Below are 18,185 nucleotides of genomic sequence, written 5' to 3'. Positions count from 1 at the left end.
GGCAAGAAAATGCTCCTTAATGGAGTGCAGCCTTAGGATAAGATGATACAGGTCAGAAGCAGAATGAAATTCAGGTTCATTATCCTTGACATATGTCATAACATTTGCTATTTTGTGACAGCAGTACAATGTAATACATAAACATATCATAAATTACAATAAGAAATGTACATATATTAAAAAATGTATTGCCAAAATAGAATAAAAATACTAAGGCAGTGTTCATGGACCATTCAGAAATCTGATGGTGGAGTGGAAGAAGCTGTTTCTAAAATGTTGAGTGTGTGCCTTCCGGCTCCTGTAACTCCTCCATGATGTTAGTAATGAGAAGAGGGTGGTAGGGGTCCTTAATGGATGTCACCTTCTTGAGGCTCTGCCCGTTGAAGATGTCTTCAGTGCTGGGGAGGCTAGTGTCCATGGTGTATCTGCCTGATTCATGGGCCTCATAGCCTGTTCCTGTGCTGTTCTACGGTCTACGTCTGTTCAAAGTTTGATGATTTTTTTCAGGTAGCATCTGTGGAGAGAGGGACATGTTAAGGACCATATGAGCTTTGAAATTTTAGTACTGCAATTGACAGTCTTTTTTGGAAAATCTTTTCAACTAAATTGATCAAATCTAGATAATTGGCATTGAGACAGAGACAAGATCTAACATCAGAACACGCTGAAGAGAATGAATGATCTAATTTTTCTTCTCTTGTTCCTGGTCATTCATAACCAAAGCTTGATAAAATTCAAATCATTTTCATAGTTCTAAAGTTCAAAGTAAATTTATTGATAAAGTACATGTTTGTCACCATTTTCTTGCAGCCATTCACAGTTAGGACAAATAAAAACAATAGAATCAATGAAAAACCACACAAAAAGATGGACAAACGATCAATGTTCAAAACACAAAAAATTGTGCAAATACAAAAGAAAACTGAAATAATGATAGATAGGTAAGTAATAAATAATATTGAGGATATTTTAAACCCTTCATTTAAGATTTGATGTTCGTGCAGATAAATCAAATTCCTGTTCCTATATCAAAACAAGTGTCTACTACAAATTCTCAAATTCATGCACTTTTAAAATATTTTGGAAGATAATTCATTAAAATTCAATTGGCATTCCAACCAGAAAAAATGCTCAAAATTATAAAGTTCATGATCTAACTTCTTAGAACAGTATTTCCTCTTTTTCATTGAATATCCAACAAAAATACTCAAACTGTACCCAATTAAGAGCACTTTTTTAATTGCTTAATTAAGCTTATCCAACGCTCAGGACAACATTAATATCTGTGCACCATCATGCACTCATACCCAAATGTGTACTTGTGTATTCACATGGTGAATGCTGAAGTTCTCTGTAGAGTAAAATTGTGGAAGAAAATGGAAATTAAATCACTTAAATAAAAAAAAAGGCTGCTCAATAGTCTCATGGGCAATATTTGGAGCAAACTCAATTTACATTACCTAGGCCTTTTATACCAAGAGAGGTTATGGGCGTTTTTTCAGAAATAAATTGGAACATGGTTTAAAAAATGTTGCTTATTTCAAGATTTTACCATCAGATCAGCATATAACTTGATTAATGTCATTCAGTATTCTCCCAGCTGTAACTTTAAGATAGAATATGGAGTATTCATAAAGACATGACCTGTAATTTGGATTAATTTTGGGCATTTGTCTCAAGGGATACATGTTTGTTTTACCTTGGCAGTGAATGTTATTGAAAAACAAAAGTGTTGATTTGTGCCATGTTAAACTGAAAGCTGATTTATAATACATGGTGAGTCATCTTATTGCCCATTATACACAAGCATTATATGACTACAAATCACTTCATACAGATCTCAAGTGTCACACTTCTTCAAATCAGAACACTAAATTGCAAATTTTTGCAATTATAAACAGACTGTCAGGTAATCAGGCAAGTCGTTGATCCATTGGGTGTAAGAAAATAAACTTGCTACGTGTGCACCTATAATCTTGGCAAGATTTTTAACAGAAAAGAATATGGATTTGTATGGCACTACTCATAATCTCATGGTATTTATTTGCTCTTTCTAGCCAATGAAGTAAAGTTGAAGTCTAGTTTCTTTGTTAGTGTACTGGTGATATTGTGGTGCAGTCATTAAACTACTGGCCTTCGAATGGAATAGGAATCCAGAGAGCCCGGTTCAAATCCCACCAGGGCAGACGTGGAATTTAATTTCATTTATTAATCCGTAACAAATTTCAAGATATAGGCATACACCCAGTGGCCACTTTATTAAATACCTGTTCCTAATAAAATGGCCACCGAGGGTATGTTTGTGATCTTCAACTGCTATGGCTAATCTACTTCAAGGTTCAATGCATTGTGCAGTACTGTGCAAAAGTCTTAGGCACATGTAAAAGTACTCTGTAAAGTGGCGATGCTTTCAAAAAAAATGAAATGCAAAGTGTCTAAATATTTAAAAAGTTACCATAAACAGCAGTAAGCAGGAAAAAAAAACCTAAACCAAATCAATATTTCATGTGACCACCCTTTGCCTTTAAAACTGCACCAATTCTCTAAGCACAATGTTGTGCAGTTTTGTAAGACAATTGGCTGCTAGGTTGTTCCAACCATCTTGGAGAACTTGCCACAGATTTTTTGCAGATTCTAGCTGTCTTGCTTGCTTCTGTCTCTCCAGGTAATCCCAGACAGCTTCAATGATCCCAGGTCAGGACATTTGTTGCGGAACTCCTTTTTCTGCTTTTTGCTGAAGATAGTTCTTTATGACCTTGGCCGTGTGTTTGGGGTCATTGTCTGGCAGCAGGATTAAAGTTGAGACTGATCAGATGCCTCCTTAATAGCAAACAAGAGACAATCTTCAGATGCTGAAATTCTGAGCAACACACACAAAATGCTGGAGGAACTCAGAAGGCCAGGCAGCATTTACAGAAAAGAGTACAGTCGACGTTTCAGCTCAAAATGTTGACTGTACTCTTTTCCATAGATGCTGGTCTGGCCTTCTGAGTACCTCCAGCATTTTGTGTGTTCCTCCTTAATGGTATCATGTGATGGATTAGAGTCTGCTTGCACTTCCCAACGTTGAGGATTTCATTAATTCTGACAAGATCACCAAATTAATTTACAGAAATGCAGCCCAAACCTGCAGGGAACCACCAAGTGCTTCACTATTGGCTGCAGACACTCATCCATGTGGGGATCTCCGGGTCTTCTACGAACTAACCGCCTCGTGTTTGAGACAAAAATTTAAACATTTGATTTGTCAGTCCAGAGCACATGCTGCCATTGTTCAGCACCCTAGTCCTTGACTTTTTGTGCATAAGTGAGTCCCTTGGCTTTGTTTCCACTTCAGACCAATGGCTTTTTGGCTGCAAGTGTTGTGGACTGATGAGTCAAAATGTAAAAAAAAATGACTCACACAGAAGCAATTAGTCTGTAGAAGAGCTGGAGATCACATTTTTCCCCATTCTGATGTTTGGTTTGAGCAACAACTGAACCTCTTGACCATGCCTGCATGATTTTATGCATTGAGTTGCTGCCACATGATTGGCTGATCTTACACTTGCATTAATGAACAGGTGTACCTAATAAATAGATAGGAAAACTTCTTTGAGGATCAACACCTCATCATGGTGGAGAGGCTTATGAGTTCTTGAGATCTTGAGACCAATGCCATCTGGCACTTAGCTCCTGCTGGGGTAACCCATGGTTGTAATGTCAAGGGAGAAGTTCCATACAAAGAGTCATCCAGCCAAGACCTTGACAATGAATCTGATGGAAGGTGATGGCAGTGCAGGTGGAGGAAGGCTGCACCACTCAAGGGTCCCCAGCCATTGGGGATTCCATGCCACTGGACTCTGATCTCGATCTCTCAAGTGGTGGCACATATATCAGTTTAAACAAAGTTGAAAAAAGCCCTTGAATGTGAGTCTAAGGGTTCATAGCAACTGTTCAGAGTAGTGGTGATTGAAGTTATCCACTCCAGTTCAGGACCCTGATGGCTGTAGGGTAATAACTGCTTCTGAACCTGTTTGTGTGGGCATCTCCTGCCTGAAAGGTAGCAAGCAGAGAACATCACTGAGATGGTGTCGGTATTTGATGAGGGATGCTGCTTTATTGTGGTAGTGCTCCATGTAAATGTACTCAATGGTGGGGAGAGTTTTGTCCCTATTGGATTGGATTGTATCCATCACTTTCTGTAAGCTTTTCCATTACGAGGCATTGGTGTTTTCACACCAGGCCATGACGCATCCAGTGAGAATACTCTCCACTCTGCATCAAGACTTACTCACCTCAAACTTTATATTTCTCTCTGAAGTTCAGAATCAGAAGTACATTTATTATCATTGTTTTATGATGAGAAATGTGTTATTTTGTGGCAGCAGTACAGTACAAAGGTATAAAATTGCTGGAAACTACAAAATAAAGAAAAAGTGCAAAACTAAAGGAATACCAGAGTAGTATCCATGGGTTCATCTTCTTCTTCTTGGACTCATCCCAGTGGGGCATAGGCCATTGATGACCTCCCATCTCCATTGTCCAATGTCAATGGTATAGTTGAAGTTCATCAATGTTGTGTAATCCATTGTATCCACGGTACAGGGTATAGGCATAGAAACATAGGAAACCTACAGCACAATACAGGCCCTTCAGCCCACAAAGCTGTGCTGAACATGTCCTTACCTTAGAAATTACCTAGGGTTACCCATAGCCCTCTATTTTTCTGAGCTCTATATACCTGTCCAGAAGTCACTTAAAAGACCCCATCGTATCCGCCTCCACCACCGTTGCCAGCAACACACTCCACGCACTCACCACTCTCTGCGTAAAAAACTTACCCCTGACATCTCCTCTGTACTTGCTTCCAGGCACCTTAAAATGTGCCCTCTTGTGCTAACCATTTTAGCCCTGGGAAAAGCCTCTGACTATCCACACGATCAATGCCCCTCATCATCTTACACACCTCTATCACGGTCACCTCTCATCCTCCATCGCTCCAAGGAAAAAAGGTTGAGTTCACTCAACCTATTCTCATAAGGCATGCTCCCCAATCCAGGCAACATCCTTGTAACCAGAGCCCTGTTGGCCGGGTTTACCTTTTTCCTCTTCTCATGACAGGGATGTTGTCATGGTCCCGACCGTTAATTCCCCATTTTCTCCTAATTCCCTTTGATTGTGCCACGGTTCCGACCGTTAGTTCCCCATTTTCTCCTAATTTGCTTTGATGGTGGCACACCTGGTTTTCATCAATACCTGCAGCATAAGAACCCCGGCTTTAAACCCACTAGTTGCCAGATCGTTGGTTTTGCCAGTGTGGTAATGAATGTTTCCCGGCTGGTTAGAATTGTATATTCTAAATTTTGCTTCATTACCGAGATTTACCAGTGAAACTCAGTCTCTCTGTGTCAAGATAAGTTTTTTAAGTTCTACTCCAGTTCTGAGGTTTACCTGTGAAACTGAGTCACTCTGTGTCAAGATAAGTATTCTAAGTTTTACTTCAGCACCGTTTACCTGTGTAACTCCGTCTCTCAGTGCTAAGAAAAGTTTTGTCTGCCGCTTTCCTTTCTATGCTCCGTGTCAAGTTACGTTCTGCCTACTTCCTGCTTTCCTGCACTCCCTCCTGTTTGCCGTTCAATGCTTACGCCTGTGTCTGCATCCTAACTCAATCTGTGTGCCTGTGTCCTGCATTTGGGTTCACCTTGTTCGTTGCATCAGACACAGGTTTAGACCTTGAGAGGCTAACAGCACAACCCTGGAGCTATACCTCATACAAGCTTCCATAGAAGAACAACATCAATCCGCCAACTCAAATCCACTTAATCAAAAATCAGAAGGAAACCATCTTAACTAACTCAAAGCAGTCTAGACTTTTAGAGATATAGCACAGTAACAGCCCTTCCAGCCCAGCGAGCTTGCGCCACCAATTATGCCCATGCAAACAATTAACCTACTAACCCACATGTCTTTGGAATGTGCAAGGCAACCTGAGTGGCCGAAGGGGACCAGGAGGACCTGTCTGGTCACAAGGAGGATGTATGAACTCCTTACAGACAGGGCTGGAATTGAACCCAGGTTGCTCACACTGTGATAGCACTGTGCTAACTGTTGTATCTCCTGAGTGTCTGCGCTGACCCCAGAGAACGTTTTGAACCAGGGACCTTTCGCATGTTAGCAAATACAATAACCACGACACTGTAGAAACATTATTCTATTGGACATAAACAATCCACCCACACTAGTTGAAGAGAAGTGCATTGATCAGTATTTATTTATTTACCGATAAGCGCAAAGGAGGCCCATCCACTCTCTTTGAGTCATGGCTTCCAAGAAACCCCCAACAAAAATAATTAACCCTAACTTAATCACGAGACAATTTACAATGACCAATTAACCAACCCGATAAACCTTTGGACTGTGGGAGGAAACCAGATCACCCAAGGAAACCTGCGCATTCCGCAAGGATGGCATACAGGGACTCCTTACAGATAGCGCCAGGACTGAACTCCAAACTCCAGCACCCAATATGCTAACCACTACATGACCGTGGCACTCATAACCAATCATCATAATAATTACTTATCCCATAATCAATATCATTACAACACAATAACAATTTAATGTCACATTGCCATTAGTGGGATCTTTCTGTGCATCATTTGTTGTCACACATTGAACATTACAAGTGTGACTGCAATGCACTTCATTAGCTCCATAGTGCATTGTGATGTTCTGAAGTTATTGTGAATGCAGGTTCTCTCTCACTTTGTCTACTGAATGACAGGATTCGATATTAATATCTATCACCTGAAAATTTGGGAAGCTGCTTTGCATTTTTGCCTTGGGAATAAATGTTTTGAATATCAGCCCACAAAAACTTCAACAGATTGACACAACCCTCTTATTTTAACAGATGTATGAACCAATTTAAAATACAATGAAATGAAAAGATTAAAATCTCCATTAAAATACCGCAAAAATGTTACACTTGTTATATTCTGGTATGTTCATTTCTCTAGGCTGTTTTGAGGCCTCTCAACTCAACCTGCATTAAACACCCCCAGCTGTTATTATGAATAGACTCTGATATGTGAATATCATGAGCGAGCAAAGAATTTCAAGGCCAGACTCGCACATCCAAAGAGTACATTTGCAATGACTGTTGTAATTTGATGCCAACTTGACTCTTGATTTCTGACTGGAGGCAACTATCAACAATATGACATTTGATTACCTATTATCAAAGCCAGTTCTGTAAAGATATTGGAGAAGAAATGGCCTACAATGTGTACAGTATTGTTGACATATTGCCAGCTCCTAGACAACCAGTGTGTATTGTTTGGATGAAATAGCATCTATGACAGGAGTTCTCAACCTTTTTTATGCCTTACAATTAACTGATAGGTCCGTGGACTCAAGGTTGGGAGCTCCTGATCTATGAGGAGGAATAAACAGTCAATATTTTGGGCCCAAAACACTGACTTTTTTTTCCTCTCAGCAGATGCTGAAGATCTGCTGAGTTCTTCCAGTATTTTGTATATTTCCAGCATCTGCAAAATCTCTTGGTTTTTAATAAATACGTAAGATATTTTCCAGCCTGATATGGAAGCATCAATGCACAGGATTATGAGGTGCTGCAGAGGGTTGTAGACACGACCAACTCTATCAAGGGCACAACCCTCTGTGTGATTGAGGATATCTTCAAGAGCTGGTGCCCGTGGGAAGCAACAAGGACTCTCACCATCCGAGACATGACTTGTTCTCATGACTACAGTCAGGGAGAAGGTAGAGGAGCTTGAAGATCCACAACCAATGATTTGAGAACAGTTTCTTCCCCTCCGCCATCAGATCCCTCAGGGTTCCACCTACCCATGAACAATATAGCATTACTCTGTTTTTACACTGCTTATTTATTCTATAATTTATAGTATATTTAATTCATTGTACAGCTGCCACAAAACAAAACATCAGCTAAGTCACTAATAATAGTCTCTTTTTAAAATGGAGAATAGGATCCAGTATTGTTTGATTTGATCTAGCTCAATCTATCGATCAGTGAATAAACTGAATCTCTTCCACTCAGTTTAACCTTTAACCCTTAATTTTTTAGATTATGAGAACACCCAGTCCTCTTTTATTGTCATTTAGAAATGCATATATGCATTAAGAAATGATACAATGTTCCTTCGGAGTGATATCACAGAAAACAGGACAAATCCAAGACTAACACTTGACAGAACCACATAATTATAACATATAGTTACAGCAGTGCAAAACAATACCATAATTTGATAAAGAACAGACCATGGGCACGGTAAAAGAAAGTCTCAAGTCCCGATCGACTCCCGAGTCCCCGATAGCAGGCGGCAAAAGTGACAAACTCCTTGCCATAAACCTCCAAAGCATCGACAACTGCCGATGCCTTGGAAGCAATCGACCACAGCTGACATCGAGTCCGTCCAACCGAAAACTTCGAGCTTCCGACCAGCCCCTCCAATACAGCCTCCCGAGCGCCATCCTCTGCTGAGCGCCTTCGACCCAGCCCCGGCCGCCGAAACAAGCAAAGCTGAGGATTCGGGGCCTTCTGCTCCGGAGATTCCGGTTACCACACAGTAGCAGCGGCAGCAAAGCGGGCATTTCAGAAGTTTCTCCAGATGTTCCTCCGTACTCTCACGTCTGTCTCCATCAAATCAGGATTGTGCACGGTCCCCTACTTGACATATAACAGATATTCATCACCGGGGACGCCACGCGCGCTGCGTTGCGCTGCCATCTTCTCCTCCTCCTCCAAGTGGAGATGAATAGCTTAAAGTCAGAAATAAGTAAAATTGAAGAATCACAGACTTTTTAATCAAAATATGTCAAAATAAAGTATGTATAAAATAAATTGTGCAATGCCTTTTCATTCTTACATCCATAGTCAATGCTTTTAGTCCTGTTGTATTACATTCCTACACATCCATAGCACATCTGCCACTCATGTGGGCTCCTAGGATGGTATACTAGTGCAGTAATTGAGAGGTTTCCTCAAACTACCCAGCTCCTCCCTCTCCGGTAGCAGAAGATGCTTACACTGTGGTCCTTCCGCACTAAGCCTTTGTGTTAGCTGCACTAAACCTCAGAAGGTTCCTTTGCATGTACTCTTTCAGCCTGGGATATGCCAGTCAGCAGCATTCCTCCATGGACATCTCGACATGCTGGCAGACCAACAACGTATGGGCAGACGAGTGGACATCTTTCACTGAGCTGGTGATGTGCTGGCAGCACTTGATGTCTCCACATGTGTCCCCAGATCAGAAAGCCCTCATTGCTGCAGCAGATTTAGCCCATCGCTTGATTTGTTTTTCTGTAGTCTTGCAACTATTCCTTCTAGTGTTGGTCCAATTCCCTTGGAAGGTGCAGGTATAATCCTGTTCCCATGGCCCATACATATCTGAAGGTATGCATTATGGGAACTGATCCAGATCACAACTACTCTTTGCCTAAAATAGTTTTGCCCTTATACCTTTTGCCCAGAATTTAAATCTGCATAGCCTGGTCCTTCAAACATATTCAAGTGGAAACAGCTTTTCCTATTTAACATATCTGGACTATCAAGATCGTACATATATCTCTATCAAACCACCTCTCAACATTATTTTTCCCAGGTCAATAATCCCAGCTCCTCCACTTCAACCATTCTCATCTCTGAAACCCATGCAACTAGGCTGTGAGGGAGCAATGGTATCAATGGAGATAAAGTCATCAGGAACTACAAAAGAGATGACATTCCACATTTACCTTCATAATATATTAAACTATCAGAGTAGATTACAAGCTTAACTCTTGAACTGGAATTTAGAGTACCACCAGTAAGTCAAGCTTCCAAAAGGTGTTAGAAGGACTTAAAAGTTATTTGAATCTCCGCTAATAAAAGTCAAATTTGTGTTGGAGTGTCTGCCTTAGATAGATCACTGTGCATTATTAGGCTCTGAGTGAATGGAGATTTACTAAGCCTGTCAAATAACTCCGATCTGTATTGGGACCAGGTGCAGTGCAAGCAGACATGTTTACAGGCTCATCCGTGATAAGATCTGACTTTCGCTTGTCAAACAAGTCCATGCTTTATTGTGATTGAGATGAGATTTGAGCGCATGCTACATGTGACTGTGTTGTCAGCATGTGTGCTAATGAGTTTTGATTGACCTAGGCACCCATGTTGAGGGGATTAGAATTAATATGGCTTGGCTGTTTATGAATAGCTATAGTAAGGAATGAATGCTTCAACTGTTGACACTTGCTGAGGAAAGTAAAATGAAGGACAGGCACCTAAATAGGAACATTCATCAATATACAAAGAGTTGAAGTATGAGTTCATTACAAGTTTTCTGGAGGGAATATTCTACTAATAATCAACTTTCACTGGCTTCTGAATATAGACTGAATAACTTTACCCCAGCTCTGCTAACTCTGCTTTTTCCACCTAATTTAAATCAATTTAAATTGATCCCTGCATGGCTCCAGTGAAACCATCACTCAGACATGCCTGACTGTCAGTCCTCTTGGTGCAGCAAAGGACTAGTAAAAACCATGATCTCATTTGCAAACAGAATCCAATTAAAGCAAAAGCAGATTGGGGAAGAAATCGGACCTGGAAGCACGATGGATCCGTGTACGTGAACCTTCTTCATAGTGGTTTAGTTCCAAAGAGTTAAACCTGTCAGGAACAGCACTTTGTACAGGCTTTCTCACGGTCCTTTCAATGAATCCCAGAGCACCTCCAACAAAATACTTCTTTGAAGTACAGAACATAGGCAATGCAACAAGGTGTCACCCATTTTTACCATGAGACCTTTATTTGCCACTGGTTCTGTATAACCTGCAAGAGTATTTCCATCTTAATTCCATAATTTGTACGTCATTTAAACCAAAGTGGATAATTTCACTCACCTCAACTTTGAACTGATTCCACAACCTATGGATCCACTTTCAAGGGCTCTACAACTCCGGTATTATGTATTTATCTAATTATCTATCTATCTATCTATATCTCCATCTGTTTGTCTATCTATTTGTTTGTTTATTTATTTGTTTGTTTTTGTTTGTGTATTTATTATTGTACCTGCATGATTTGCACATTGGTTGATTGTCAGTCTTTGTGTGTAGTTTTTCATTGATTCTATTGTTCTTTTTTGTTCTGTGAATGCTCACAATAAAATGAACCTTGAGGTAGTATCTAGTAAATTTCTAAAGATATATCATGGAGAGCATTCTAACTAGTTGCATCACCACCTGATGTGAAGGGCCACTGCACAGGATCAGAGAAAAGCTACAGAATGTTTAAACCCAGCTCCATCAGAGCACCAGCCTCCCCCAGTATCCAGGACACCTTCAAAAGGTGATGCCTCAGAAAGATGACACCCATCAGTCAGAATGTGACCTCTTCTCATTGCTACCATCGAAGAGGAGGTACAACAGTCTGACGACACACATTCAACATTTTAGGAATAGCTTCTTCCCCTCCAAACGTGCTGGAAGCTGGGATGTTAGGAATGAGGCAGTGCAGTGAGAGGTGTGTGAGATTGACGGCACAGAAGGAGCAGCAGGGACAGGGGTTAGGGTGGTGCAGACACACCCAGCCCTGACACAACAGGCGAGGTAATTTGAGCCAATTCTGTTTGAATGCATTCCCGGAGCATTTTGACATACGTAGTATGGGTTGAGCTGAATGTGGGCAAATGGGCACCACAGACAACAAAAGTTTCCATGTTGTATAACTCTATGACTTCTCATCCCTTCCCTCTGACCTTCCATCCCTCAGAGCTATCCTGTCAACCAGCCTACCCACAATTCTACTCAATCAATTTATCTATAATTGTATTCAGTATATGAGCATAACCATATATATTCAAAGAAAATTAAACTGTTTTTGTTAAAAGTAGAAACACAAGAGATGCTGCAGATGCTGAAAATCCAGACCAACAAACTCAAAATGCTGGAGGAACTCAAAAGGTCAGGCAGCATCTATGGGAGAGGAACAAAGAGTCAACATTTCATGTAATGACCCTTCAGCAGGATTTTAACTTAATGCTAAAATGTTTTTTTTTAATATTACTTGCAGCAATATCTAGGGATTAATCTTTAATACATGAGCTCTCCAGGTCAATTTTAGGTTGGCATCATTAGTGCTTCGTTAATACAGCCTGTAATCACATGTAATGCATCTGTTTTAGAAGGGAGAAACAGATAAGCCAGGTAACCATAGTTTCGCATTGAGACTGCATAAGCTTCTACATGTCATAATTCGATAAAATCAACACTGACTTAGAAAGACGCAGTTAATTAGGAACAGCCAGAACATATCTGTGAATAGCATGGCATATCTAATATGTTCAGTAGAGTACCTTGAGGAAACAACAGAGTTCATTAATAAAATGAACGTTTTTTTTGATGAAATTGAAGTGCATAATACAAAAAGAAAATTAACTTCATGGATAGGAGGCTAGCCAATGACAAGAACACAGAGTGCAAGATTATATTTAATGAACAGAAGAGAACTGATGTGGAATGAGTTGCTCTTGACAGAGTGAAGTGTGCAAGGTGAGTTAGGTATGATTTGGGCCCACTTTAAACACCTGCAGTGTACACAGTTGTAGATAATCTCTTAATTAGTGCATTATAAATCTATTCACTTTCACTTCATTCCTTTATTTAACCTGATTTTGGAAAATTTCATTGCATGATGCATGTGACAACCATACTTTTACATTGCCTTAGCTATAGAAAGGTAAGAAGGTGACCTCTTTTAGAAGCTACAATAACATTTTAATACCTCAAATGTTGTTTTTTACTGGTCTAATGAAATGTAAATAAGCAACATTATCTTAAACTGGCAGCTATTTTTTCACCGGATATTGCCATCGTCCTGTCCTGACAGGTACAAGGCTCGTGCTTAGTCCGGCTGGAGTCACAGTCTAAACATACGGGCTTTACCATTCAGGACAGAGAGGGGAATTCCTTCTGCCAGTGGGTGGTGAACCTTTGAAAATCTCCACCAAAAGGAAGAGGAGACTCTATCATGGGTGCACTTGAGGTGGGGAGATGCTAAGGAAATTGAGAGATATAGCATACATGCAATAAATCTATGTTGAGCTTAAAGAATAACCAAAGGACTCAATAGTCACAGCACAGGAGAACATTCTGCTGATCATTACAACATGCTATGTTGGTGCCAGAATGTGAGGCAACTCTTGTGAGCTACCTCTTGCACATTCTTTGGCGTGTTGACAGTGAACTCAGATATCACATTTGGATATATATATGATATCTGGATCTGAAGGTGCACTGACTGTATGGTATGATGTATTGGAGGATCTATGTCATTAATGAAATGAAAGGTCTTGATCAACTTCTATCCTTTTTATAAAACAACTTTCAAATCTACAACTCTCTCTGAACTCCAGAATCAGAGAGTTTTATTATACAGTACTGGCCTCATTTTAACCATTTCCATTTGCCCCATATCCATTATACAGGTATGCCATGGATCTGGGCTTAGAGGGTTAAACTCGAGGCCGAAATGTAACATTTTTAGGATTTCCGCTACAGAACACATTATTATCTGGTACCTGATTCTGAACCTCTTTTTTTTAGCAATAGGCTTTCCTGCATTGTTGCGGTAACTCAGAGTATCAATTCAATCCCTGTCAGTTGACAATGTCTACTATATGTCACCAGGTAGCATTCCTTTTCTGCAGCCTGATATACTTAACTTAAAATTTTTGAGCAGTCTGTAATTATACAGACTGACCTCTTTTAACATCCCTGAGAAGTGACGGTGGTTTTCGGAGAAGGTTTGAGAAAATAATTTTGAAGCAATGGTTTCCGCAGAATTTTCAGACCTCATAATGGCATCCCTCTCTTTAACTGGAAGTTTATTGTTGTCACTTTTACTTTGTGCATCAGGAGAACAAAGGGAAGTGAAATATATTACAGCTACAAGGACAACATTTCACCCCTCATCAATCATATCCTCCAACTGACTAATTTCCTGTTTCTTTTTATAATTGAGATGGACGCAGTTCATGGGAAGGATGATATTAATTAGCAATTCATTATTTTTAACTGCCTGCTGGCAGGTAGCAGTGGGAGTGACTGCCAGTCATCACTTGAATGGGCAGCAATGAGGCGCCCTGAACACACCATTCTCTGCATCCATTCCAAGCAGCTATTTATGTCTCTGTTGGAGCCCAAGACTAATTGGCTCTGGGCTAAAGGTCTGTCATGTTTGAAAAGGCTAATTATTTCAGTACAATTAAATAGAGTTAATATTTCACTCTCAACAAAATACCCATGCCCTTCAGAGTGTTTCTAAGCTCGCTTTCCCTGAACTCCCCTCAAACATCTCAGATAAAGGAAAAATGGATCCGAATAAACACAGGCAATTATCAGCAAGTGGGGTTAAAAAGTTTCAGAATTCAGCAATAATTCCTCACTTTTTTTTACTAAAGAAGACAACGAGAAGTCCCTTTAGAGAAATAACCCCGAGAAGAGTAAGATTTAAGCTGACTCTTGACACGTTGAGAATACCGGACAGGTTGCAGATAATAGAGTCACAAGAGACTGCTAATGCTGGAAACTGGAGCAAATGACAAACTGCTGGAGGAACTCAGTAGGTCAGGGTGCATCTGTTGAGGGAAATAGGCTGTCAATGTTACGGATTAGGATACTTCAATACAAATACTATCATCTCCACTTTTTCCTCCCCCTCACGACCCCATCTGCCAATCACCTGCCTCAGTGGGATCCACCTATTGCTTGCCAACTCCTGCTGCACCCCATTCCCTCACCTCTATCCACAGGCTTTCATCTTTCCTCTCTTTCAGTCCAGATAAAGGACTGATCCCAGAATGTCAGTCCACATCCCTCCACAGTTGCCAACTGACCAGCTAAGTTCCCCTGGGATGCAGAATAGGCCCTTCCAGCCCTTCCAGTGACACCACCATGCAATCCAAGATTTAATCTTAACTTAATCACAGGGCAATTTACAATGAGCAATTAACCTGCCAACCAGTACCTCTTTGGAGTGTGGGAGGAAACTGGAGCACCCAGAGGAAACCTCGGTGGTCACGAGGAGAGCATACAAGCTCCTTACAGGCAGCAGTGGGGAATTGAACCTGGGTATTCTGAAATATAAAGCATTGTGCTATCCACTCACACTACCGAGCCACCTCATTGAGATGGATTGTCCCTTATACGACTATAAGACAGAAGACACGGGAACAGTATTTGGCCCATCGTGTCTGCTCTGTCATTCCATCATGGCTGATTTATTATCCCTCTCAGTCTCATTCTCTTGCCTTCTTCATATAACCTTTGATGCCTTTCCTAATATTGAAAGGCCTAGAAAGAGTGGATGTGGAGAGGATGTTTCCTAAAGTTGTGGATGTGGAGAGTTTAGTATAAGAGGGCACAGCCTCAGAATAGAAGGACATCTCTTTAGAACAGAGATGAGGAAGAATTTACTTAATCAGAGTGTGGTGAATTTGTTGAATTCATTAGCACAGGTGGGAGGCCAAGTCATTAGCTACATTTAAGGTGGGGGTTGATATTTAGAACATAAGAACATAATAAATAGGAGCAGGAGTCGGCCATCTGCCTGTCAGAACCTGCTCCGCCGTTCAAAAAGATCATGGCTGATCTGGCCATGGACTCATCTCCATCTACCTGCCTTTTCCCCATAACCCTTAATTCCCCTACTATGCAAAAATCTATCCAACCTTGTCTTAAATATATTTATTGAAGTAACCAGCATTACTTCATTTGACAGAGAATTCCACAGATTCACCCCTCTTTGGGAAAAGCAGTTTCTCCTCATCTCTGTCCTAAATCTACTCCCCCAAATCTTGAGGTTATGTCCCCTAGTTCTAGTCTCATCTACCAGCGAAAACAACTTTCCTATTTCAATCTTATCTATCCCTTTCATAATTTCATATGTTTCTCCTCTCCTTCTTCTGAATTCCAGTGAGTACAGACCCAGCCGACTCAATCTCTCCTCATAGTCTAATCCCTCATCTCTGTAATCAACCTGGTGAACCTCCTGTTCACCACCTTCAAAGACAGTATGCCCTTCCTCAAGTAAGGAGAGCAGAACTGCATGCAGTACTCCAGGTGTAGTCTCACCGGTACCCTGTACAATTGTAGCATAACCTCCCTGCTCTTAAGTTCAATCCCTTTTGCAATGAAGGTCAACATCCCATTTGCCTTCTTGATAGCCTGCTACACCTGCAAACCAACCTTTTGTGATTCATGCACAAGCTCTCCTAAGCCCCTCTGCACAGCCGCATGCTGCAATTTTTTACCATTTAAATAATAATCTGCTCTGTTATTTTTCCTTCCAAAGTGGATGACCTTGCATTTACTAACATTGTACTTCATCTGCCAGATCCTTTCCTACTCACTTAACCTATCTATATCTCTCTACAGACTCTCCGTATCTTCTGCACAATTTGCTTTTCCACTCAATTTAGTATTATCAGCCATGATGGAATTCCAGTGCAGGCTCAATGGGCTGAGTGACCTAATTCTGTTCCTGTACCTTATGGTCTTCTGGTCTTATGGTATAATCGGCCTCTGCTTTAAATATACCCAATAATTTGGTCTCCACAGTTGTTTGTGGCAATAAATTTCACAGATTAACCACCCTCCGGCTAAAGAAATTCCTCCTCACCATTGTTCTAAAGGAACATCTTCAGAGGCTGTGCTTTTTGGTCCTAGACTTCCACACTGTATGAAGTACCCTCTCCACATCCACTCTATCTAGGCCTTTCAGTATTTGATAAGTTTCAATGAGATCTCCACCATTCTTCTAAACTCCAGTAAGTACAGGCCCAGTGCCTCTGCTTGCATGACAAGAGGAGAGATAGAAATTTACTGTCTCCCCAAGCTCACTTCGGAATCCTCTACCAGGAGATATTCTCTGTAACAGAGTTCTGTTTGCTAAATCTCCATAGGCCATCCTTGGCTGCTCAATTTTAATGATTTCCTTTGCTCTGGTATATCAAGGAAGTAACGTTAACTTTAAGTGATAACAATCTGATAATTGTACACAGCGTCAGTATCGGATAAAATTGAAGAAATTAAGATTGAAAGGAAACCCCACTGCTGGTTAATTTCTCTACAAATGTAGTTCTCTGCAGGTTGTATTGCTCATAGTGCAGTAATACTGGAGAAATTGTAGGTTCATTGTTACCATGACCACTTATTTAATGTGGTTTATGATAAAGTAGTGTACTGGGGATGATCCATATCTCCTGTGGTGCATTTAGTGTATTGAGAAAATTGCTAGCAACAGATCTTTTCAGTTGAGTGAAGGGTGAGTTTCCCCTGAAGTTGCTGAACCTTCAGACTACCTTAGAGGATCATCCTATCTCAGAGTCAGAATTGAGTTTAATATCACTGGCGTATCATCCGTTCAGAAATCTGATGGTGGTGTTTCTAAAATGCTGAGTATGTGTCTTCAGGATCCTGTACCTCCCCTTTGATGGTTGCAATGAGAAGAGGGCATGCCCTGGGTGATGAGGATCCTTCATGATGGATATTGCCTTTTTGAGGCATGGCCTTTGGAAGATGTCCTCTATGCTTTGGAGGCTAGTGCTCATGTTGGTATGATAATTGCTCTATCTGTTACCATAGGAAATGATAAAGAATTGTAGGCATAATTTAGCACATCATGGAAACACCCCGCCCCTCATGTACTCTGTCTCTCTGTCTACACTTCTTGCAGCCTTGGTAAATTAGACAGTATAATCAAATATCTAATCCACTCCGGATATTATCTCTTCTCTTCCCTTCCATTGAGTAGAAGATAGAAAAGCCTGAAAGCATCTATCACCAAATTCAAATATCTCCAAATTAGCTCTCTCTCCAAAGCTTTCAATAAAGGCTTAAGATGATGGGGCCATTGGATCAGAAGCAGAGAGGAAAAATAAAGAAAAATTGGATTGTGATCAGAAGTTTGAGAATTTGATGTTCATGCTGCCAGATTGGTGACTACATAGGTGGAATATGAGACGTTGTTCCTTTAATTTTCATTGGGTCAGGATTTGACAGTGCAGAAGGTTGCAGAAAGAGTGAAGGAATGGGAAGTGTGATTGAAATAGCTGGCCACTGGAAGATCCTGGCTGAAATGACAGGGATGATCAACAAAGCAATCAGATAAGGGA

This window comes from Mobula birostris, chromosome 7 (assembly GCF_030028105.1).
Source record: "Mobula birostris isolate sMobBir1 chromosome 7, sMobBir1.hap1, whole genome shotgun sequence".
Lineage (NCBI taxonomy): Eukaryota > Metazoa > Chordata > Chondrichthyes > Myliobatiformes > Myliobatidae > Mobula > Mobula birostris.
This window is presented reverse-complemented; position numbering follows the sequence as displayed.